The 24,836-nt window shown below is 34.6% G+C and overlaps 1 protein-coding gene across 9 annotated transcripts in view; it reads left to right on the top strand.

Annotated features, from left to right (window-relative positions):
- The window catches only part of LOC122805436 (dehydrogenase/reductase SDR family member 9-like), a 520,557-nt gene that overhangs the window by 133,192 nt on the left and 362,529 nt on the right, over positions 1-24,836 (top strand). The gene's annotated exons all lie outside the window — the stretch shown is intronic.

Raw genomic sequence — 24,836 nt, 5'->3', positions numbered from 1 at the left:
AGTGAGTTGCATTTTGAGATTTAGACTTCTAGCATTGAGCAGCATGATGCTCAGATTGCATTTATTTGTAGCTGTTATGGTGGTAATTTGCTCTTTGGAACACCACCTAAAAAAGGCACTATAGGGTTAGCAAGAGCCTTGGCCAGTATCTGGAAGCCCAGGGGTGACAGATGCAGGCCATCTCTGGCAAAGCATTGAGGTCTGTCAATCATGTCATCCCAGGCAGACAGATACTGGATCCCCTTGGAATGACACCAAAAACTTAGCCAGTTGTTGAAATCAATCATTTTCTGCTTGAGCTGTGGTATCATTCTGGGTGATGGTAGGATGCTGCTCAGGCCTAGGGTCATACATGCCTGCATAATCCAAGAGCTCCTCCATGTCTCTTTTCATGTAGTCCAGGGAGTTACTTCTCAGGTCATTTACACCCACATGTACAATGACAGAGTCATATTTGTACCTGTTGTTGAGGGACCTGAGTGAGTACATTATGTGGCAGATCCTAATACCTCACAGGCAGCTGACTGTTACTTTTTCCTTATTCAACCTAGTGAGTGGGACATCAGTGTGCATCACTATTGAGCCACCTAAGACTAGTGTGTTGGGCATGCTGTTTTGCCTTAGCAGCTTTGGTTGAGTGGCACACTGTTTAGGAGAGTTATGTGTCTCATGATTAGTGTTGTGTTGTAGTGGTTGAGTACATTTCTGCCTTGGAGGTCTCTACTGTTTGGGTAGATTTTTAATGAGAGCCTCCATGAAGGTGGGTGCGTGGTTTGTGTTTTTATGTAAAGGCAATACTAGTGTGTGTTCTGGAGGACTATGTGTTCCATGTGGTGTGGTGCAAGTGTTGACCTTCTCCTCTTGACCAGCTATTCCGGTCTTGGCTGGAGAGTGTGTGGCTTCCAATTTGGATATATAAATGCATCTCTCGCAAGTCTGAGTGTTGAAAGGTAAGAGGAGAGAGTTGCCAATGTACATGAGGCAGTTGCTACATTGCCTCAGGATACCCAAGTTCAACAGATTAATAGGAAAAAGCACATGGAACTGACCTTTAGACCTGCCTAGAGGGTTGGGTGTTAACAATAAGTACTGGGGCTGTTAATAATAATGCCTGCCAAGTCTTGAACCCAGGGCCCTGTAAACTACAATCAAAGCAATGTACATTACATCATCTGAGCCCTTCAATGTGGGGGCCACCGCACTTTTTTATATACAAGTGCATGCTTCTGTAGAGTTGTTCAATGAAAGATACTGCTCATCTGTGGCTTGGTGTACCATATGCCTGCCCCAATTTGTAGGCTTGCCCTCTGAGGGTTTCTACAACCTGCAACAGGCTCCAGCAACCGTGTCCTCAAGATCAGCATGTCCATCTTGCCTCCTAGCTCTGTCAAGTGCTCAAGCTCATAATTGACCTCAAATTACCTAGTCCTTCATAAGGGTTTTATGTTGCCTTTTAATTTCTTAATTTGATTGATAAAATTCCTTAATTTGATTGTTAATTTCATCATGTACTGAATTTTAGTGAAAAAATATATTCTCTTCAAATGTAGTATTATTTGTCCTGGTCCCCTTCAATAAACACATCACACCAAATGACATTTGATGACCTTTATTAAACTTCCATAAACATAACTTGGTAATCATCATTTATTAATTTTAACTGAAACATAGTATAGTTGATTTAATCACAGTACAAACATCTAGATAATGTTAATCAGGACAGTGTGCATTCATCCTGACCCAGTAAACAGTGTCCATAAACATCTAGATAATGTTAATCAGGACAGCGTGCACTCATCCTGACCCAGTAAGCAGCGTCCATAAACATCTAGATAATGTTAATCAGGACAGCATACACTCATCCTGACCCAGTAAGCAGCGTCCATACCCCCACTTGCTTAGTTATGAAGAAGCATCCCACCACTCACTTCATTTACCATTTATTGAATTACACATCCAACCAAATAATCAGCATCCTTACCTCCGATCAATTATTTTATTTACCAAGCAGTGCCCAACTGCTTCTTTTGTTCATGCCAAAATGTGACTCCTTATCCAGTTACTCTTGCATAAACCCCTTAAGTCCCTCCCTACCCTTACCTCATTTCCTCCCAAACAATCCTCATTCCCATTTTAACCCTTACCTCCCCCTTACCCTCTTAACTCCTATTCATATTTATCTACCACCCCCCCCACTGAAGATGTCCCTGGACAAATTGGTTTGTTACCAAACCTCATTTACAGTCCTGAGGAAAAAAAGTCTATTCTTTTCTATGAAAATGTAGGCATGAAGCTGGATCTTTATATAGCTGGCTATAATGATCTTTAAAGTTATATAAAATGTCATCTATATTCATATCTAATTTGTCTTTTTTTTCTAATTCTATAAATATGATTTAATCTAGATTTGATTTTGCATCTGCTGGTTATTCTAATCTAATCTAATCTAATCTAATCTAATCTAATCTAATCTAATCTAATCTAATCTAATCTAATCAACTTTAGAAGATAGTTTCTAAGAAATACGAAAAAAAAATGAAATTTAAAATCAGTGATTACATTGCCTTAGCATTTCATTGTTGCATTCATCTTGTTCTTATCTAAGATACAGTTAAAATTAATGGCCAGATGCAAACTATTTTCTGTTATCTATTTTGGCCACATTCCCACGTATTCAGCAAACAATGGCCGAAGTGCATTCTTTATTCTCCTTTTCTTGGATTATCAAAGACAGCATAACTATGAGGCCAGATCTCACCTGGGATATTAACAGCTGTTTCCTCCATTAGCTTGTTACTCCTCTTAGTTTAGATCTAAAACAAGGGTGAATAAAGATGTTATGGTCATTTGAATAAACTCTAAATATAGTTTCTTCTGATATATCACATTAGGTCTGTTAACATTTACATACTTCAGAAGTCTACCCTTTCCTTCTGGTAATTATTTCTGGTATTTATTTCCATAAAGTATAAAATAAAGATATTTGAAAAGTGTAAACATATTTATCAGACAACTGCTCTGGTGTAGAAGGATAAAGGCCTGAATATCACTGAGGTGAACTGAGTTCAGATAGCTGCTCAGACACCTACTGAAACTAACAAGGTGGGATTAGAAGAATGATGCTCAGGCCCATAACCTCTCCTCAGGTGAGGTGTGGAGCATGTTCTGGAACACAGCTCATGACTAAATTGCCAACAAATTCTATGGATTTCTTAGAGAAGCTTTTCTGTTAAGTGGGAGAGGCTACTAAACCATTTCTTGGTCAGACATTTTGACATATGTCACACAAGGCAGCCGCACATGTATCTGACCATGATTATGAGTCTGTGAAGTGGGGTTAGAGCGTACCTCTCACATGCCTCTGTCATCGGTAACAGTGTGATAACTCCTCCCAAGCTACTGCACTGATTACCCACTAGGATGAAAGTTCAGACAAGGACCTTCACCATAAGTTACTGTAGAATTTAGTTACTAAACAGGAGAAAAGGAATATTTGACAAGAATAAAATTATTTTTTATATTGACAACTTTTCTTTGTACAAAGTATATTTGAGTGATTTAAGAGAAAATACATGAGACTGTATTAAAAATCAATGCCAATGAGAATACAAAATAAAAAAGAAATACATTTCAGTGGGAAAAAATAAAGTAGATTTCTAACATCATTATATTATGTTTTAGTATATTAGGAAACTGATGTGGATTCATGCCATTAATAACTACTGGGGATTGATACCTATATACCATAACTCTCAACTGTCTCAATTTTGGCAGAATGTTCAGATTTTAGATTCATATTTTTGGTCTGCTCCTAAAAAAACTGTGGCAAATCACTGAGGATTAAAGTTAAATAATGATACACTTGAGGTTCAGACTTTTTATCCTTCAGAAAATGCATGGTAACACAAACATTATTATTCAAGCATCTTTCTGTAACAGAGATACTTAAAATCTGTCCCTATTTTGGTGCTTTTGTCCACCCATTATTTTAGTCTCTGTCCATATTTTTGCACTAAGAGATTGACAGGTATGCTATGCACAAAGACTTGAACATTTGTGCCAGTAGCTGCTATCATTCTAGGGGTGTTCACTATGTGTTAGAATGGGATGAAATGACTGACAGTGAAACTTGCTTCACTACATCTCTCATTCCAATGCTTCCACATGCTGGCTGAAGATTTTGTTGATCCTATAGTCCTTTTTTAGGTACAGTATAGATAATGGTCATCTCAATGTAGCAGATGTCGGTGTAGCCCTTTCTACCCTTAAATCAGACCATGTCAAGGGGACTCTGCTCAGCACAAGATGTTTTAGCAACAAATTGCCTGATAGTGAGGCTGTTGTGCCACATGCACACCTGCATGTTTGTGTAATTACTTAGACTTGGTTTCACTGTAAAGATAGCAGTGTCTCCATACCTTTTTTTTCCTCCTACCATGTATTCAGGTTTGGTGGAAACTGTGGTGGTATTTCTATATTTGTCAAAAATCACTTCACCTTTAGACAGACCCCCAGAGAGCTGCAAATGTAACTCATTTAACTTCAGCTTATCCTGATCAACATAAACTATCAACTTATAGCCTGCCAGAGAACACCCTCCATATCCCTTTGGACTATATATCATTCCTAAATGTACCCAAGGAAATACCAATTACCAAAATACCGTTATAATGGGAGATTTCAGCTACCCATCAATAAAGTGAAGCACCTACATTTCCAAAGTCCAGTATGCAAAGAGATTCTTATAGGTTCATAGGTAAGTACTTGGCTTGCTGCCTTTGCAGCCCATTTTAAGACTAGCCAATTTCCCTTTTTGTGCTTGAAATAACCTATCCTACGTGTTTATAGATTGTCCTTACCCATCCCGTGGTCAATAATTTTACATCCCCCCTAATGTGAATAACTGGGATCATACAATATATAATTTGTCTAGATCCATGCATGGTGTAAAGCATTTTGGAGTGTAGTACAGGGGCAGTCCTGAGGTAATTTTTCTGTTTCCCATCCATAGATCTAAGTTGCACTTAAAAATAGACTGAGGTACTTTTTTATGTGGATGGAAGTCTGTTCCATAGCTACTGTATCAACTGTGACATATAACTGTCCCTCAGATCTGTTCTGTTGAGGTAGCAGAAGAGGTTTAGATCTTTTGACCATGTATTTCTGATGCCATTTCGTAGAGTTAATAAATACAAATTCTTTGGTACAGATTGTTAAACTAACTAGAAGTCATAATATTCTTCACCGGGTTGTAACTAATGTAGCCAGTGCATGCAGTACCCCCTTTTGTTTCTCCATCACTGATTGATCACAAATGTGTATCCTTTTCTTTTAAAATCATTAAAATGCCTGCGGTCAATAATTCTGAGTTCAAGGATTTCAAGCCAACAAATTTCCTCCAATTTTATGATGAGCTATCTCAGTTCTTTTAACACATTGCCAGACCTGATACTGACAGAAATGCTGTTTATACAAAGGAGATTTATTTCAAAATCAATAAGATCCTAGACCTGGCAATCTCTACTAGTGCCAAATACAGTATGAAGTTAAAGAACCAACCAGCCTGGTGGTCCACCAGCTTACGTAAATAAACTCTACAGAAGGAGAGAAATCTTCCTAAAGCATACGACAAATGTATAATAACTCAAATTAAATATTGCACCACAAATGTCAGTAAGGAACTAAAAGATACTATCAGGACTATTAAGACAAATCATGATCTTAAATTAGCTTTTGAACCAAAGATAATTATGAGTTTTTCTTTAGTTATGTTAGGAAAGTATAACACCCAGTAGTGTTTTGAGCTTATCAAAATGGCACCATCCCTTCAGACCCAGGAGACATAGCAAATGTACTAGCAGACAAATTTACTGCAAACTTTACCGCTGAAACAACTATCCTAATTTCACAAGTTTCTGAATCCTGTACATTTCTTAATTTCACAAAGGAACACGTTGAAAATACTGTCTAAAACCAAAAATACTACTTATCAGAATGCCTAATAGTAGCACCAAAATCATCTTGTAGATTCCCTCTTTAAATTATTTAGCCCAAGCTGCACGTCCTGTGCTCATCACTATAGCACTGCCTAAAGTCAGTTTAGAAAAATACTACTGACCTGGGAGCTGGGAGACCATACCAGGAGAGGGAAGAATGCTTATTTGTTGAACTCTGTTGGAGCATTTGCGGATAAAGGTCTGAGTCTCTGACAGAGAACGTCATTCTCATTTTTGAAGGCAGTCTGGCTGAGGTGATGGGGTTACATAGATGGGAATCACTCCTCAGTAGTCCATACACTCTCACTTAGTTTCCATCTGCTATTTTTTTATCTTGGACTATATTTTTAACTTAATACCTTTCATTTCTCATGTCTGAAATAACAAGTTGTCTTTTATTTTGCCTAACTTATATTTATTTTTTTATATGATTTTGTCCTTTGTTTTATTTATTCTTGTAATGTACAGGTACCGAGCTGTAAACATTTGAATAAATGAACTTGAATATATGCCTTTTTATAATGTTTTAGATGAATATGGAAGCAATGATTCCAATCTCATTGTTATTATTTGTACAATCCAGTGCTCTTCTCTCTTTTTAAACTATAGAAAACAAGCAGTGTCAACAGTTTATGCCTGTCACACATGGAGTTCTGAAGCAGTTCAGACCAAATGCAAAACCAGCATTCAGCTTCTGCCGGTTGCAGTCCCTAACACTTTGCACCTGGGTGGCTGTATTCCTCATCCCAAATTATCTGTGCTTCTCATGAGTTTGTACAAATGTTAAACAAAATGAAATGATTCCCCAGCATGACCTAAGCACTGAAACTTTAGAGACTGACATGGTTTTTCAGAGATCTTTGTAACTGAGCTGCCTGGCTACATTGTAAGAATTCAAAATGGACTGGGAAAGAAATTTCATGTGTGCACTGGCAAGCATTCATTTATGCGACAAGTATTCTAACCCAATTAGTCTCTGAATGTTTGACTGTTTGCAAGTAAGAAATGCATATTATAATTAAAGGTATTAGCAGTGATTAGTGTCTTACAATACCTTTCCTTTCACACCACCTAAATTTTATGGTTCAGCAATTTCTAAGGAAAGAGTTGTTATTACATGCTATGCCTGTGTCTATATTACTGAAGATGCCAGTGGTTGTTAACAAATATATAGAATGCATTAAGCAGACATCTTTTCACAAATGGACTAAACCTAACGTCTTCCTTCTGTGTTTATGAGTGGCTAGAAATAGAACAATCGCTCTGAGTACTGCAGCATCTGTCACTATAACAATGGAGAGGCAGTGCCAAGTTAGTTTGCCAGTTCACATTATCAGTCTATGTCAGCATGCATATTTAAGGACTATTGTTTTCTGACGTCTAGTATGAACCAGTGCATCCCCATCACATATCTCCTATCTGTTACGGAAGACCCCAACCAATGGTTTTCAGCAGGATAGGGGAAGTATAGAGGCTAACACCTATGAATTACTGCAGCACCTTGCAAGCTTTGCTATAGCTGCCTTTAGGAGGTGGATTCTCACTTGTATGCATGTACAACCTCCTAACCAAGGGACACATTATTTGTGGAATGGAGGTCACCTGGCTGATCACACTGTCATTGCAGCAAGCTGGGCTGCTTCCCTTCTCCCAAGATGGGTGAACAAGCATCTGCCACTCACTGTCACCCTCCCCATGTGGTACGTTCAGTACCCACACCTCTAGCTGAACAGGGGATGTATGGCATATAGTCAACACTTTCCTCCTCTGAGCCGTAGGACAGAGACCGATTGTTGCAATGTTTTTGAAAGATGTGGACCATTTATTCTTGGTTCAAGCACTACAAGTTTATGTTTAAGATTATGGAGTTCAGCTTGAGATTAATCAGGAGCTTCCCAAAAATGCAGGGGCTTGGCAGTCCAAGAGAAACTAAGAGAACAGCCCCTATTCCTTTGTGCAAGTAACAGTCAATTTAGGTTGTCTGGATCCTTATACAGAGGTATACAGAAAACAGTCTTGTGAGAGATGCTCCAGGGCAGACTCAAGATATGTTACAGGGATTATATCATTCGTTTTGCCTGGAACTCTAGAGTATCCCACAGGATGAGATGGAAATATTTATGTTGCGATAAGGAAATCAAGTCTATCCTGCTCAGGTCACTATCACCATGACAGTAACACAGATGGTTTAGAAAAAGATGGTGATGACATCAGAGTGCATACATTTTAAAAGAAATAGAGAGCAAAACAAACCCATACTAATAATATTCCTATATAAAGCCTTGTGTTTGTGGCTTCACTAGATTCATTAGTAAGTCAGTGCACACTGATTCCTTTCAGGATAGCACATGTAGTACAGCTAATAAACGGTTGGCTAGTATTCTATTTTTTTTCAGACCCAAAATTTCAGATGTTCTCTCTGTATTCACAAATTTATTTTAATCTCATTCGAAATATATCACTTTATGGTTTCCTTGGCTTCATAATGAGACTGAAGATAAGACATATTCAAAGAAAGTTTATAAAATATGTATTGCTTAACAGATTACTGTGATAGCCAAACAAAAATGTTTATATCTACATTTGCTGTGCTGTAGAAGGCTTAAAATAGTTTAATAACAGTTTATAGAGCTTTATAGAATGCTTTTCAGCTCCCTTTCCTAATATTATAACTGAATGAAAAATATTATACATTCAGTAGACTGCTCAGACGTAAAAAAAGAAACATTTGTAAAGATTAGAATTTTGGGCTTGTATTAGTGCTGTAGGCAGTTGCAGTGGTTTACCTGAACACTTTTAAATATGATGGAAGCTAGCAATAGTTCATGATTATTCTTGACACAGATATAGTGTGTACTAAATATAACAACATGGTTCATTTGCATGATAGTCATAGGCAGATTATCTTTGTTTCATATATATTTTGCAACTGCTGACTTCATCTGTCACATTTAAACACTTTTTTACAGCTAAGTAACAGAGATTGTCATTACTCTTGTTCTGAGTAGATAGTAAATATGTGTAAACACATATGAGATATTTGATCTTACTACATTTTTATTTACTTAATTATCTAATTTCTTCAGTTTGTAGCTGCAGATAATATTGTGTTACATGTTATTTTTCAGGAAGTCCACTGTGGGGCCTTTTTACAGTAATCACATGTATTCCAAGCTTTGGCAAAATACAAATAAACAAGCTACTAAGCAAAATATATAAAATAATCATTGCTGATTTCATTTTCAATCTGGGCAGAAAGAATGAGCTGCAGAAGATGCAATATGCTTGCACTGATGATATTTCTTGACTCAGTGCTGACTTGCAACTTCCAAAACATTAACAGAACAATCAAATCCAAGCTGCAGAAGTAAGTGGAAAGATTAGCAGAAACAGAATCCTCTGTGATTTCTTATTTGTATTATAAGAGTATAATTGCTTGATAGCAGAATGTTTCCATATAGACAACACATCTTACTGATTACTCATTGGTTACAACAACATTTTGCCTTATTAGCAGAGTTCTGTCCTCACAAGCAGAGCCACAGAAGTGATCCCCGGGGTGTATTTCCTATTTTCCATCCACTCATCAAGATTTTTCTTGAAGAGTGCTAATGAGGAACTTTGCTTGACATAGATGGGTAGCTTGTTCCAGAGTATAGGAAGTCTCTGGAACAGGATTCTATCCCTCCAGCATGTCCTGTTTGTGGTAACATGGTTTAGGTCCCTAGAGCATGTAGCGTGGAGGGATTGGGATTTCTTTAGGTGTAGAAGGTTCTGTAAAAAAAATTGGAAACAGTCACACATCTTGCTGGGTGTGATACTCTCATGACAGAGGATCTATACACTGAAAGGCACAATAATGTTATAAGACTGTTCCACTGAGGATTATGCAAACACTACAACATAGTAACACCTTGTTATTACAGTGACTCATGTACAGTGAGACACAAAGTCATACAATATCTGGATCTGCAGAAAGAAACGAGAGCAATGTGGATGAAAAATACCCAGACAGTTGCAATAGTAGTAGTAGGAGCAGAGTATATTTAAAAGAATCTAGTCATATTTAGATATGCTACCAATTCATGTAATTTTTTATGAAATTATTTGGACGGCACGGTGGTGCAGCGGTAGTGTTGTCCCCTCCACAGCAAGAGGTTCTTGGCTGAGGTGACTTCTGTGCGGAGTCTGTATGTCCTCTCCATGTTCATGCGGGTTTCCTCCCAAGTTGCAAAGACATGCATCTGGTGAGTTTCTCCCTGGGCCTCTGCTGCTTCATTCCAATTTGGACTTTCCCGGTAAACAAATAATAAATAAATGAACTGCAGGAGTCAATTCTTGGCCCATTGCAGGTGCTGCAAAGAGCACTTTTGGTTAACATCAAAGATTGAAACGATACTAATTTCATGTACTTCAATCATATCCTGACTTAGGAATGGGGCCCATTCCCATAATGGTATTAGAAACCAAAAAGATTTAAAGAAATTAAACCAGACATCTCACACATCCATCTAAATGGTGTGTTCACAAAACAGTACGTAACCTGTTCACATTTAACCCAGACATATTTGGTACTACCCTATCATATATTAACTGGAATATCCTAAAATTCTTCCACTTAGATGCTGCTGTAACGTGATTTCAGTATAACCTTCCTAAATAGTATTGCACCTCCTAGAAGGAAGAGACTAAAAACAAATAATGTAATTTGGCTATCTAAAAGAGTAGAATGCTAATGTAGGATAAAGACAAAATGTGTAGAGAATGGCAGAAATATAAAACATCACAATATCTCAAAACTTCAGAATGCTCCATATCTGTACTAAAAAGCAAATAAATGAATACAAAAAACAAATAGTACAAGAACATTCAGAACAATAGTTAACCCAAACCTAAAAAATCCTGGTCAACCATTAAAGACATCTTACATCCTGGCCAACAATTCAACCCTAATCCCTTTCCTAATAACTCAGCACTCAAAACTGTAATATAATTCAACTCTTATTTTATAGGTAATATAGTAAGTGTCTCTAACCAAAGATTCCCACACCTGATCACTCCCCTTCCCAACAGCCACGTATCACTATACCCACTTTTACTATCAAACCTGTGCCCTCATACTATATAAAACAAACTCAAACCATGCTCAGCTGCAGCCAATGACCTTCCAAGCAAGCACCTTAAGATGGCAACCCATAGCACTGCCCATCCTTTCTCAATCTTTATAAATATCTCAGTCCAGGAATCCCATGCTCCCTCTCTGGAAAAAAATCAGACATTATCTTTCTACACAAAGGAGGAAATTTAGCAAACATCATTAACTTTAGAACTATATACATCTTAAGCTCATAGGAGAATAGTAGGCTAATTGCCCTGAAGGGCCATTTTAAATTTAACTAATAACCTGAGGTCAGAATTGAATCCTGTACTTTGTGTCTATGAGGTGAATACCTTAACTTTTATGCTGAACCTACCCTCTCTGAAATACTTGAAAAATGTACTTAAAAACTATTGCTGAACTATCTCCTGCAGGAAAAACTTCCATCCCTCACAACACAGCTTCGATACCTCCTACAGTAGTAACACCGCACTTGTAACCCTTATAGATACTGTCAATACAGCTGGAGATAATAACAAAGTTACAGTGCCAAAGCCACTGATTAAAGCTTAACACAAAAAATGCATTACAGTACATTTGAAAAATTGTTCACAAAAGCTAATTACTCCATAGATAAAAGATCCTCAGGAGCTGACCCAATACATTGTTTTATAATTTATCAATATCTTGTAAAATTTCAAAATACTATTTCCCATCTCATAATCATTATATATGATTTCATATAGGTATTTTGTGAGTTTAGTTGTTTTTTAAATGAAGAATTACTAATTATTCTTCATAAATCTTACAAATACGTCAAAATGCTTTGCATGGTTAGCCAATCTTGTTGTGGAATTTTGTATGTTGTTTCTATTGTTTGCATATCCAGAACTTTTAGTTCTTTGATACATTGCAACCAACAAACAAATCCTTTCTGTTTCCAGAAATTATTTCTCTGTATATTTGATGCGGATAGCTCTTTGTAAATATGAATGGTGTTAAAAGATCAAACCAGATTTTTAAATCTATATTTGCATTAATAAATTTCCTAAATGAGTCAATGTAATAATTAATCATATGAGTTTTAGTGGGCTTAGTTATGTTATATTGCATACTAATATATATATACGCCATGGCAAATTGTTTTTATTTGATATTTGAAAATTTTTTTGTAAATCAACTTCATTTATTGATATTACAGTTAGTAATTCTTTCCAACTTGCAGAATAATTTGGACTTATCCAATCTGAGATTGTTTTAGATATTGATGCTTTTATATATGTTTATATATCAGGAAAGTTTAATCCTCCATTTCCATGGTCTGATATGATGTATTAAAGCTATTCTGTTTCTTTTGGAAACCATAAAAAATTTATTAGGCATGAGTTTATTTCTTTGAGTATATTTCTTTTTGGTAACAGTTGTCTTGCCAAAGCCATATATAGAATCTTAGGTAGTAAAACCATTTTTATTAACTGTAGTCTATCTTTAAATGTTAATATTATTTTGTTCCACTTTTCCACAGAGATTTTAAGTGTATTAATGATATTATTGTAGTTTTTGTAGACTAATTCATTATTATTCTTGCATAACTCAATTCCTAGATATTTTAAGGTATATTCTTGTTTCCCTATAATGTGATTCCCCTTTATCTAAAATTTTTTTTTAATTTAAAAATAAAAATTTGGATTTATTGAAATGACGTCATGAATTCCTGAAAAATATGTCAATTAAAATATCTAATTCTTCTAATGTCTCTTTTGTATTGGAGAATGTTAATAATATGTTATCAGCAAAGAGCATTACTTTAGAATTGTATTGTTCATAAACATCTCCTCCTTTGATTTTTGTATTGTTACGTATTGAATCTGCCAATATTTCAATAGCCAGAGCAAATAGAATTGGTGACATGGGACATCCTTGTTTAGTACCCTTTGTTATATGTATAGATTCAGAAGTGAAAGGACCTAGCTTAACATACACTAAATTATTTGTATAAATATATATATATATATATATATATATATATATATATATATATATATATATTTTTTTTTTTTTTCTTTAGTAGATAAACAAAGGAAGGAGGAAATTCATTTAACACCAGAATTTTGAATAAATAGTCCCAATTTAGGAAATCAAAGGCTTTCTCTATATCTAAGCCATTTATGAATTTTTTATTGTCTTTATTAACATAATCTATAAGAGAAATTATCATTTTAATATTGTCATGTGTATGTCTATGATATATAAATCCAGTTTGATCACTATTTATTGTTTTAGATAGTGGCATTTTCATTATGTTAGTTAATATTGTCATAAATATCTTATAGTCATTATTTAATAATGATATAGGTCTATATGAGGTACAGAGGTTTGGGGATTTGTTTTTCTTTAAGATTGGTGTGATTAAGGAATATCTCCAAGAGGGTGGTATTAAAGCTTGTGACTGAATTTCTAATAGAGTTTTATGGAAGAGGGATAGTATCTTTGAAGGAAAAAGTTTATATATTTCCATAATTATGCCATCTATACCTTGAGCTTTATTATTTTTACCAACTTTTATTGTATCTGCAATTTCTTTGTATGATATGGGTGCTTGCAGATCTAGTTTTCTTTTTTCTTTTTTTTTATATTAGAACATTTTTCATCTAGATTTAATTAATAGCGAAAGAGATATTTTCTTTTTGGAAATATTCCATATAGTGATTTCTGTAGGCATCATGAATGTCACCTATATCCAAAACATTTTTTCCCTTTCTTTTCATGGAAGACACTTTTAATGTTATTAGCTTTTGACTGTATTTTGATTCTTGTGGATAAATTATGTAGATATTTGGGAGAAGTAGCCAAGGTATTATTTTTTTTCTAAAGCTAAACTAGTTTTATGTATTAGAATTTCATTGTATTTATTGTTTAATACTTCTGCTTTCTTTTTCATCTCCAGATGATTTTGATTTTTTTCAGCTTTTACTGAAAAAAGTTTGGATTGTAGATCTAATAATTCAGAATCCCATTCTCTGATGTTTTTTATGCCAGGTTAGGGTTTTACCATATACATAAGCTTTTAATGAGTCCCATATCATTATTTCATTTATCTCTGTGGTGTAATTAATATATAATAAGAACTGTAATTCAGATAATAACCAAGGTTTTAGCTCTTTAATTTTTGTTATATATGCTGGAATTCTGGAGTTAAAGATTAATGGTTTGTATCCATTTTGAAGTTTTAGTATCAATGAATTGTGGTCTCAAAAGTGGCAGGGAGTGATTGAGAAATTAATGATTTTACAGTGTAAGTCATGGTCAGCAAATATTTTTTTCTATTCTAGTTTGCGTACCACTTCTGTGATCTTGATGGGAAAACAACAAAGATTTATCTTCTTTAAATTTGAAAGTATCTACAAGATGAAATGATTCTACTCATTTGTTTGAAGCTTTTGATACAGCAGATGTATGCAGTGGTCTTTTATTTGTAGTTTCAGAAATATCAAAGATACAGTTAAAACTCTCCTCCTAATATTAAGTTGCCTTTATAATTATTGGAAATTAAATCCAAGTGTTTTTTAACAGTTTCTTTTCCAATGCCTGGGAACCAATATAGATTGGTTAGGGTCCATATTCCGTTATTATATTTAACTATTACTAATGCCATATGACCTTCTTTATCTTCATACTTATAAATGATTTCTAGGTTAATCACATTTGTTTTCCATAAAATTGTTACCCCTTTTGTCTTTATCTTATAAGTGGATTGGGCCAAAATCATATATTCCTTAGGATTCCATTTGTAATTGTCATTTGTTTTGAAATGAGTTTCTTGAAGGAAAACAATTTGCGCTTTGTTCAGTTTTAAATATTTCAGTAGATTTGATCTCTTACTAGGATTGCTTAAGCCATTGGTATTTAAAGATAATAAAGTTTAATCCATCTTAGGTTATTTAGGCTATGTATTTTTTTTTTTGTTTTATTGTGACTATTAAGCATTTTCCTCTGATAACTATAAAGTATATGTTTGAGCTTTTAAAGGAAATTATCAGTTTTATATTTTGAGTGTTTACCAGTAAAGTAATGTTTTGGTCAGGGATACTAAAAATGTTTTTGTGAAATAAATTTAAATTAATAAATGTTAACAAAACTAAGATCCACACTAGCCATGGAATGAAAATCATTCCTAATCTGGTGGATAAACCTATGTCCATCAGATTATCACTCATACCTTGACAATCCAGAACATCTGAGGTCTATAAATTGAATTATCATATGGAGAATATTTGTAATAGGAATAAGCAATATTTATATTATTTTGAAAAGATATAGTATTACTGTAAATTAGAATTCTAATACATTATAAATGTCTACTTATTGTATAAGCAATTAATATTTACATGAAAGATAGATGACAAGCAATTCAATCATAGTAAACTAGGATGTATCGTATATAAAACCCCAGTAAAAGATTATAGCACACAGTAATTTAACATATTCACCCCTACTGGTGAAGTCTTTCAAAATGTATTACTTAATAGAAATAGATGGTAATAATATTTATACTTAATGTTACTTAAAGCATCAAGTTTGTTTTATTAAACATTGATGAAAGTTAGTGCATTTTAATTATCAGTGCATCCTTCTTCTCCCCATTACCTACGCTTAAGGATTTTCATATCTGTCATTTATTATTATAAAATGAGTGAAATTATAATTTAAAAACAACAAATTTACTTATTGTGATTAATGATTACAAGTTCCCTTTCCATATTCATAAATTGCCATATTATGGCATATACTGAAAGTTTTTAGATTTAAATGGCAACATTCTATTTTGTATAATCAGCAAAGGTTAAACTGAGTGATTATTGTCAATTTAACATATTTGTTCAGAATGTGATTGTTACATTCTGTGACATTCCTAGTTCAGGAGTGTATTGTTTCCCTTGAACAACTTTGTCAGTTTGATGTCATGTATAAAACATTAGTTACCTTGGTAACAGTTTAAGAATTATGTATGGTCAAGATGGGTTATAAAACCACAATTCAAGTTAAAGCAATTATATGACTTGTTATGCACATTTACTTATATGAGAAGATCATCATGCTTCCCCTTGATGTTCAATATAGTGTATGTCATTTAAGACATGTTAAAACAATAGTATTGTTATACTCAAGCCCATGTTATTAAACTGAGTGTCTATTGTCAATTTAATATTATTTGTTCAGAATGATTGTTACATTCTGTGACATTTCAAGTTCAGGCTTCTATTGTTTCTCTTGAACAACTTTGTCAGTTTGATGTCATGTATAAAACATTAGTTACCTTGGTAACCACTTAACTATTATGTATGGTCAAAATGGGTTGCAAAAACTACAATTCAAGTTAAAGCAATTACATGACTTCTTATGCATATTTACTTATATAAGAGAATCATCATGCTTCCCTTTGATGTTCAATGTAGTGTATGTCATTTATGACAAGTTAAGACAGTAGTGTTATTATATACAAGCCCATATTATTAAATCCTGTCTTTAATATCTAAATTCAGCAGACTGCTTCATCTTATATGATGATTATATATTTCATATTTACATAACTATTGTGTGTTTTTTTGTTTGTCTTTTGCTTAGTTATTTGAGAGACCACAAGCCGTAATGTTTATTCTTATTATTAGTTCCTTCCAAGCATGTTTATACAGTCCATAGGCTTTAAATTATAAGACTCTTTTAGTTTCTTATTTGTTATATGTATATTTCCATCCTTGCATACTCACATATCAGTATTTGAACCAAACAATTTATTAGTTGAGCACTTTCATCCGCTGATATAGCAAGAATTTATCAGAACAAGGAATGATACAACACAGCATAAATACCCACAGAAACGTCACACAGATAATTAACCCAATTAATTAATTAATTAATTAATTAAAGTAAAATGTGAAAAAAGCACATATTCAATAAACATGAATACATGTATACAAATATTATGAAAATCACAGTAAATCTGAATATAAACTTTAGACTGTTAGAAAACTTTAAAAATGCTAAAAAATATGTAAATTTATCAATAATATATTACATGTGCATAAACCTTAAATTTAATAGCATACATAGATTTAAGTTTCAACAAACTAGTAATGGAAATAACATCATTAAGCCCAGGCAAACAAGAAGCATTATATTTCAACTGCCATCTAAGTTCCAAAAATTAAAGAAAAATGTCACAATGACCCCCCCCCCCTTGGATCTGTGACTACATTGTCAATGACAGAAAATGTAAAGGTATGTGTAGGAAAATGTTTAATGTGCCTATAAAGTGCATTGTGTTTGTCCTTTTTAGAGATGTCATAATTGTGTTGATAAATTCTATAACTAAATTGCCTAATGGTTTTGCCAATGTAAAAACAGTCACAACATTGACATAAAGCAACATAAACAATACCTTTACTGTCACAGTTAAATCTCATTTTGTGTTTGATTTGTCCAAAACCATAAATAAAACAATCAGTACCTTCAAGAATAAATCTACACTGTGCACACCTTCCACATTTAAACATTTTACCCAAAGATGCAGATAACAAAGGTCTTTCAATGAGATTTTTCAAACACATATCTTTTTGGTATACAATGATAGGTTGTTCACATACTTTACTGGAAATGTCTTAATCACATTTTTAAATCCCCCAAAACTTTCTGATAATGTAATTAATGTCATTAAATTGTAAATTAAAGGGCAAAATAAGGGCCTTGGTATATAATTTCCTAGAAGAATCTAGTTCCAAATTGGAATCTGGAACTGTGGAGTTACACAATAAGGGAATGTAAAACCTATTGGACCTCTTTGTCTGGATTTCAGTAAAGATTTCTGTTAAAAAAATCTTGGGGGTGGCCCCTTTTCACAAACATATCGAAAGGTTTACTACATTCATCAAAGAATTGTTGTTCATTACTGAGCATTCTGGCTAGTTGAACACATTGGCCTTTGACAATGGCCTTCTTTTGATGAATGGGATGCCAACTTTGAAAATGAAGGTACAAATTCGAATAAGTAGGCTTCCTATATAAAGCTGACTCAAATCTGTGTAATAAAGTGTTTTTAACCAAAGTGACATCCAAATAATTAATTTGTACATTGTCACAAGACATAGTAAAACATAAAAATTCAGTCAAATTTTAAAACTTCATCTAGTCTTTTCATGCCAAAAAATAATGATGTTATCAATAAAACGCCTGTATAGACACTAACAATCTTTGTATTCAGAAGTAAAAACAGTATTAATTTCCCAAAATGCCATTACGACATTGGCAAAAACAGGAGCACAAGCAGAACTCATGGCCACTCCATGAGTTTGTTTGAATAAATGGCCCTCAAAACTAATAAAATTGTTTTGTAAGACAATTTCCATGAGACTGCTTAATAAAACATTTTTGTCATGACCTAAATCAGAATGGAGTGCTAAAAATTGAAAAAAACAGTCAATACCAGTGTCATGGGGAATACGAGAATACAGATCCTTGACATTGATACATACAAAAATGATGTCATCCCTGTACAAAGTGTCATTAACCACAGAAAGAAAATCCCATGAATCTTTAAGTAAAAAGGGATAATTTTTAAACAACACCTTTGTCTCTTGGACAATATATTTGGCAATGAAAAAGGTTTTGGAACGTTTAGCATCTATGATTTGCCTCAGTGGAGGGTCTCCCAAACATTTATGAACTTTCGGAAGACCGAACACTGTAGATGTTCTGGGAAATTGAATTTTGAGGTAGTCCAAAACACCCATGGAAATCTGGTTGTTAAAAACCAGGTCTTCCAAGAACAAATCAATCTGGTGCAATGCACCGTTGAGCTCATTTAAAGAAATTTCTGCATAGACATCCATAAACAAAATGGCTAAAATCTTGTTAATATAATCATTTTGACTCATGACAACCAGGCCACCACCCTTGTCTGGTTGCATGATGCATATAGAGGTGTCAGTTCTGATCTCCTGTAATAAGTGAAACTCATCAGTGGTTAAATTAACAGGACATTTCAAATGACCAGACATGATCCTTTTAATTTCATCTTCACATAGTTTCTCAAACACTAAAATGTTAGCATTTTTAAAGTTTTCTAACAGTCTAAAGTTTATATTCAGATTTACTGTGATTTTCATAATATTTGTATACATGTATTCATGTTTATTTATTGAATATGTGCTTTTTTTACATTTTACTTTAATTAATTAATTGGGTTAATTATCTGTGGATATTTATGCTGACTGTTTTGTATCATTCCTTGTTCTGATGAAGTCTTGCTATATCAGCGGATGAAAGCACTCAACTAATAAATCATTTGGTTCAACGCTGCTGTTGTCTTTTTTCTACATATTGGTTGTCAGTTTCGTTTTGTGAATTGGTTGACATATCAGAACTTCAAGCACGGGCAACAATGCCCATCCAGTTTTGCCAGAATACCATTCACTAGTTCATGTGGTATGTTTCCAGGCTGTTCTTAAAATATCCAAACCAATATTTGTCCTGTTCCATTTTACCAGCCTGTTCCATTTAATGGCCACTCTGCCAGTGAACCACTCAACACACCTTCCATTTCCACAGATATTTCCACAAAGGAAATCTGATGACTCTCTAGCACTGCTCGGTAACCCCAAACACCCCTGGAATAAGCTATCCCCATATGCCTAACACGTCCGAGCAAGCTCACCTCCCAGACTACTGCAAAGGGTACTGCACAAGAACAAGTACTCTTAATCTTTTATAATAAGTCAGACATCAACTCTTATGCATGTCCTTAATGTGTTTGGACCAAATACATTTTAAATATAAACTTGAGCTTATTATTATTATTATTTTTTTTTTATCAAGAATCAACTTAATGAGCTAAGCAAAGTGTTGGGAGACCATCAATATATGTACATGTGGTTTAAAACAGCCTTTTTATTATAAATATATTTTTTAAACCAAAAATGTCATTGCTGAGAATCATCTCGGAGGCTTCTCAGAGCCATTAAGCATTATCGTCACTCTGTCTCTGTTACCATAGCAACCCGGGAGTGTCTGTTTCTGTTAGTGTGTCTGTGTACTGCATACCAGAGGCTCACGATGCACCTGAAGCAAAGCTTCACTTCACTGCAACTTCAAGTCTAAATTCCCTCCCTTTCAGCGAGGCGGCAGCCAGGAAAAGAACAGAGAGTAAACAGATCAAAAAAAAAAAAAAAAACTCCCAACAAGCCACCACAAGAGACACTGTCCACCAGCCCTCTCACCTCTCACTCAGCAGACATAGAAACAAACCATTCTCTGCCAAAATATCCCAAATCACAGTTCTTTCTACCCCCTTCCCCTGGATTCAGGCTAGAACACCAAATGTCTCTTCCTAATACACAAGCAGTAGTAAACCTTGATCACAAGCTGCAACCCACAGCTTCCCAGAGACGAAAATGGCAACATATAACAGCTGCCAGACACAGCTGCATCCACATACACCATGTCAGGCTTAATCAAACAACACTCAAAGCAATGATACCTGCCATAATTGATAGTAATTATGTTTAGACAGAATAACAATGACATTTGTACCAGCTGCCAGACATGGCTGCATACACGCACACCATATCAGGATTGATAAAATAGCACTCTTAGCTGTGATACCTGCCATAATTGATATTAACTATATTTAGACAGAATAATGACATTTGTACTAAGAGCTTGCTACTATTATTTAACCAGGATATACATGACATTTCTAAACAATAATTTAACTGAAGAAGGCATTAGACTCCATGAGCATTTTTTTCAAAGCACTCTACTGTTGCTGCTATTATATATGATATTAATTTGTTACATTTGAGTCTGAATTCTGGTGAATGGTACCTTGTTGAATTAGTTAATTAATTACTTAAATGATTGTAAGTAAAATCAATGAAAAATGAACAAGATAAGTATTCACTGATTGCAAGTAGGGGAATAAAAACTTCTATGTTTGTATTATATGTTGCTTTGTTTGGCTTACGTATAATGTAAATAGTAACCCATCTTGACCTATCTTTGTTTGTGAAGAATTATTGGACTCTTTGAACAGTGTAAATAAATCATTGCTGTTTCTCAGTTGTTTAAGAATCCCTCCTTTTTTTTAAATAAAGCCAGATGACAAGTGATGTCCCTTATCAGTTGATACTTTGAGAGATGTAGTTTTAAGAGTTATTTTGTTTTGGGACAGCTATCTTGGAATCAATATTTTGTTTCTTCTTTCTAGCATCAGTCCAAGGATTTGTTTCTTTTATTCTTTTAAGAGTAGGGGCCATCCATTCCATTTCTTCTGGGCTAGACTATGTTGTTGTTTTTAATGAATATTGTAGCTTCTTCTAAGTCATTAAAGGTTCTCATCATTGGCAAAAAGTGTTTTATCTTGGCTGGAAAGGCCAGCTGTGCTTTAAAGTTGTTTTCCTTCAACAGTTTTATTATTGGCCAGACTTCTTTCCTTTGTTCTAGTATTCTGTAAGAATAATCATTATCAAACCTTATCAGGCTTTGATTGTATTTTAAGGGTGATCTTTTTCCAAGTAGATTTTAATATTAGTTCCTTGTCCAGCAATGAAAGAAATTGTATAACTATGGATCTATGTGGAGTATTTGTTGAGTTAGAAGCAGATTTCCTCAGTGCTCTATGCGCCCTTTCAATTCCAAATGAAAGTCCCTCTTTCAAGTTTAAAAATCCAGGAATCCAGGTTGGTAAAATTGAAATGATGTCTTCTCCTTCAGTGTTTTCAGGCAGACCAAAGATCCTTACATTGTTTCTCCTTTCCTGTTTTCTAAATCATCTATTTTGTTAAGCAGCCACGTATTCTGTTTAAGCAGAAATTCTTTTTGGAATTCTTCCTCTTTGAGTCTCTCTTCAATGTCATTTAGAGAAGTCTCTATATTTGTTATTTTTGTATGGTTTTGCTGTAATAGTTCCTTAAGAGTATCAGAATTTAATTTGAGGTTTTCTAAGTCATTTTTAAAGCCATCCATCTTCCTCTTTGAGTCTCTCTTCAATGTCATTTAGAGAAGTCTCTATATTTGTTATTTTTGTATGGTTTTGCTGTAATAGTTCCTTAAGAGTATCAGAATTTAATTTGAGGTTTTCTAAGTCATTTTTAAAGCCATCCATCTTCAAAGATAGTTCCTGTAAGGTAGATATCATCAATTGCAGTTCTTTTTTCAAAGCAGCATCTGGATGAGAATTCCTTGAGTTGTTCATATTCAGTGACTCAATATATCTCGAAGTTACTTGACAGGAACATTTTTGTATATCTCCACCAAAATTGATATTTATATAGTTTAATAGTTTATCTATAGAGTTCTGATATTTTATACTTGTAAATTACATTGAGTCACCTTTCATTGGCTGGACAGAGAGGGGTGCTGGAGGTTTTGGCTTGACCACTCTGCTGAGATCTTAACCCTATATCTGTGCCAATGTGGAGTCTTATTAGGGATCTGGAGAGAGAGGGAGAAACCAGCCCAAGACTGACTGTGATCTCTGTGTGCTCTTAGGGGAAATTGTACTTTACTGTGTGTGTACTTGTCATCTTCCCAGTGTGTATGTTCCCCACTGTTGCCACTGGTGAGGATTGAGGCCCCTTGATTACTGGACCAGTGCAGGGACATCACACAAAGAATCAAACATTTTAGGTAGAGCAGGTACTTCATGCTGCATTTTCTAACATTTAAAAGAAATTCAGCACCTGTACTGTTAACATTTTAAGTAAATGAAGCTTTACTGACACTTATTCCAGAGGATTAATGCTCTGAGCTGTTAATGAACTGCTGCCTGCAGTCAAATTACAAGATTTCATTCATTCATTGCATTTGCCCTATGCTTACTGTGTGGATTTAAGAAAGTCTGTTAAACAAACAGTACTCTCCTATGGAAAGGGAGACTTTGTCCCATTGGTTTACACAGTTAAGGACTATCATCCATTTACACAGTTAAGGACTATCATCCATGGAAAAGGCAAACTTTGTCTATTGGTTTACCTAGTTAAGAACTATCACATATGGAAAGGGAGACTTTGTCCCATTAGTTTACCTAGTTAAGGACTATCAGCCATGGAAAGGGAGACTTTGTTCCATTAGTTTACCCAGTTAAGAACTATCACCCATGTAAAGGGAATCTGTCCATCTTTTACCTAGTTAAGAACTATCACCCATGGAAAGGGAAACTTTGTCCATCGGTTTACCCAGTTACCAAGTAAAAAAAAAATAAAATAAAATTGTTCCTTTCTGGAATTTGTTCTGCCATTATTTTTGGTTGTGTCCAGTATACCTAAGCAAAGACGATGTGAGGTATTTTGGCCTATTCCTTTCAAATTTTCTGACCTTCTGGCAAATTGTTGTGGATAGATTTTGTACCTTTCAGAAAATTCTTGCTAACACACAGATTGCTATTCTAGAAACTTTCGAAGTAAGCTAGAGAAATATTTAAAATCTTATCCTGATTTTTAGTCTGTGTCTGATCCTTGAGTTAAGAAGTTAAGAGGGCAGTGAAGAGTTGCACTGGGTTGCACTACATGACAGCAGAACACTGAGATACATTTATGGGCCATTTTGTACTCATTCAGTCATTTGACCTCAAGCAGGTATCTAAGGATGATAATCATTTAAGTGGCTGTAACTGATGACTGTGTGTGTGTGTGTGTGTGTGTGTGTGTGTGTGTGTGTGTGTGTGTGTGTGTGTGTGTGTGTGTGTGTGCGCGCGCACGCGTGTTTACAGGTGAATAACAGGTGAATGGGTGAGTGTGGGCATGACTTTGATTGGGTAAGGGTGGGTGTGCAATGACTGGATGAATGAGAGGTGTGCAAGTTCTAATGCAATGCATTGGCTGCCAGCAGTGATTACAGCAATGGCAGCAGACAAGTGTCTTTAAGCGCTCGTAAACATTAAGTGATTCAGAGTTGTGCAAATTAGCTGAAAATGAGGTCTTTCCTCATTGTGGCTAATGTGTCTCTGAACTGCTGGTTTCACAGTCATGCTAAAGGGCCCTTTTTTCATTAGTCTTACTCTTGCACCTGGCCCTTCTGTGAATCTGGCCCTTAATTTTATACAGTTCTGTATTTATTATTGTGAAGAACCTTAAAATTGTAATATGACTTCTTGACATGTGTTCTATCAAGATGCGTACATACACTGGTTAAGACAAGAACATTTTCTCATATTTTCCTCTTGGCAAAGTTTCCTAAAAACATCGTTGTCTATATTTTGGAGAAATTATGTTGAGCAAATTTCATGATTTGTTAAGGATCAGTGATAGATGTATAACAATAACGTTTACACAAAACCACATGGTAAATTGTGCAGGAGTAAAATGAAACACATTTTGCAGTGATACAGTGGTTTCTTTTGTTTTCATAACAGTTCACTGTATGAAAGGAGGGGTTTATAGTTGAATTAAAGCATTACAAAAAAGTGACAGATACTAGAAACAACATGCATTCGAGCTATCGGTTTTTACTGCTTCTGAGATGTATTTACATCATACTGTCACAACAAACTTTAAACAGAGATCTAGACAAGAAGGAGAAGATTTTCCTTTTTTTGAATTTCTCCAAATGATTTGAATTTCTAATAGTGTGGCAGTGATGGACCCCAAACCACGATCAGAGAATAAGAAATTAGTATTGCTTCAGTCTTTGATGTTTGAAAAAAGTGCTCTTCCCAACACCCTTAATATACCTAGAATTACTGCCTTCTG

The sequence above is a fragment of the Protopterus annectens genome, chromosome 6.part1, assembly GCF_019279795.1.
Source record: "Protopterus annectens isolate FY-2018-M chromosome 6.part1, PAN1.0, whole genome shotgun sequence".
Taxonomy (NCBI): Eukaryota; Metazoa; Chordata; order Ceratodontiformes; family Protopteridae; genus Protopterus; species Protopterus annectens.
This window is presented reverse-complemented; position numbering and strand designations above follow the sequence as displayed.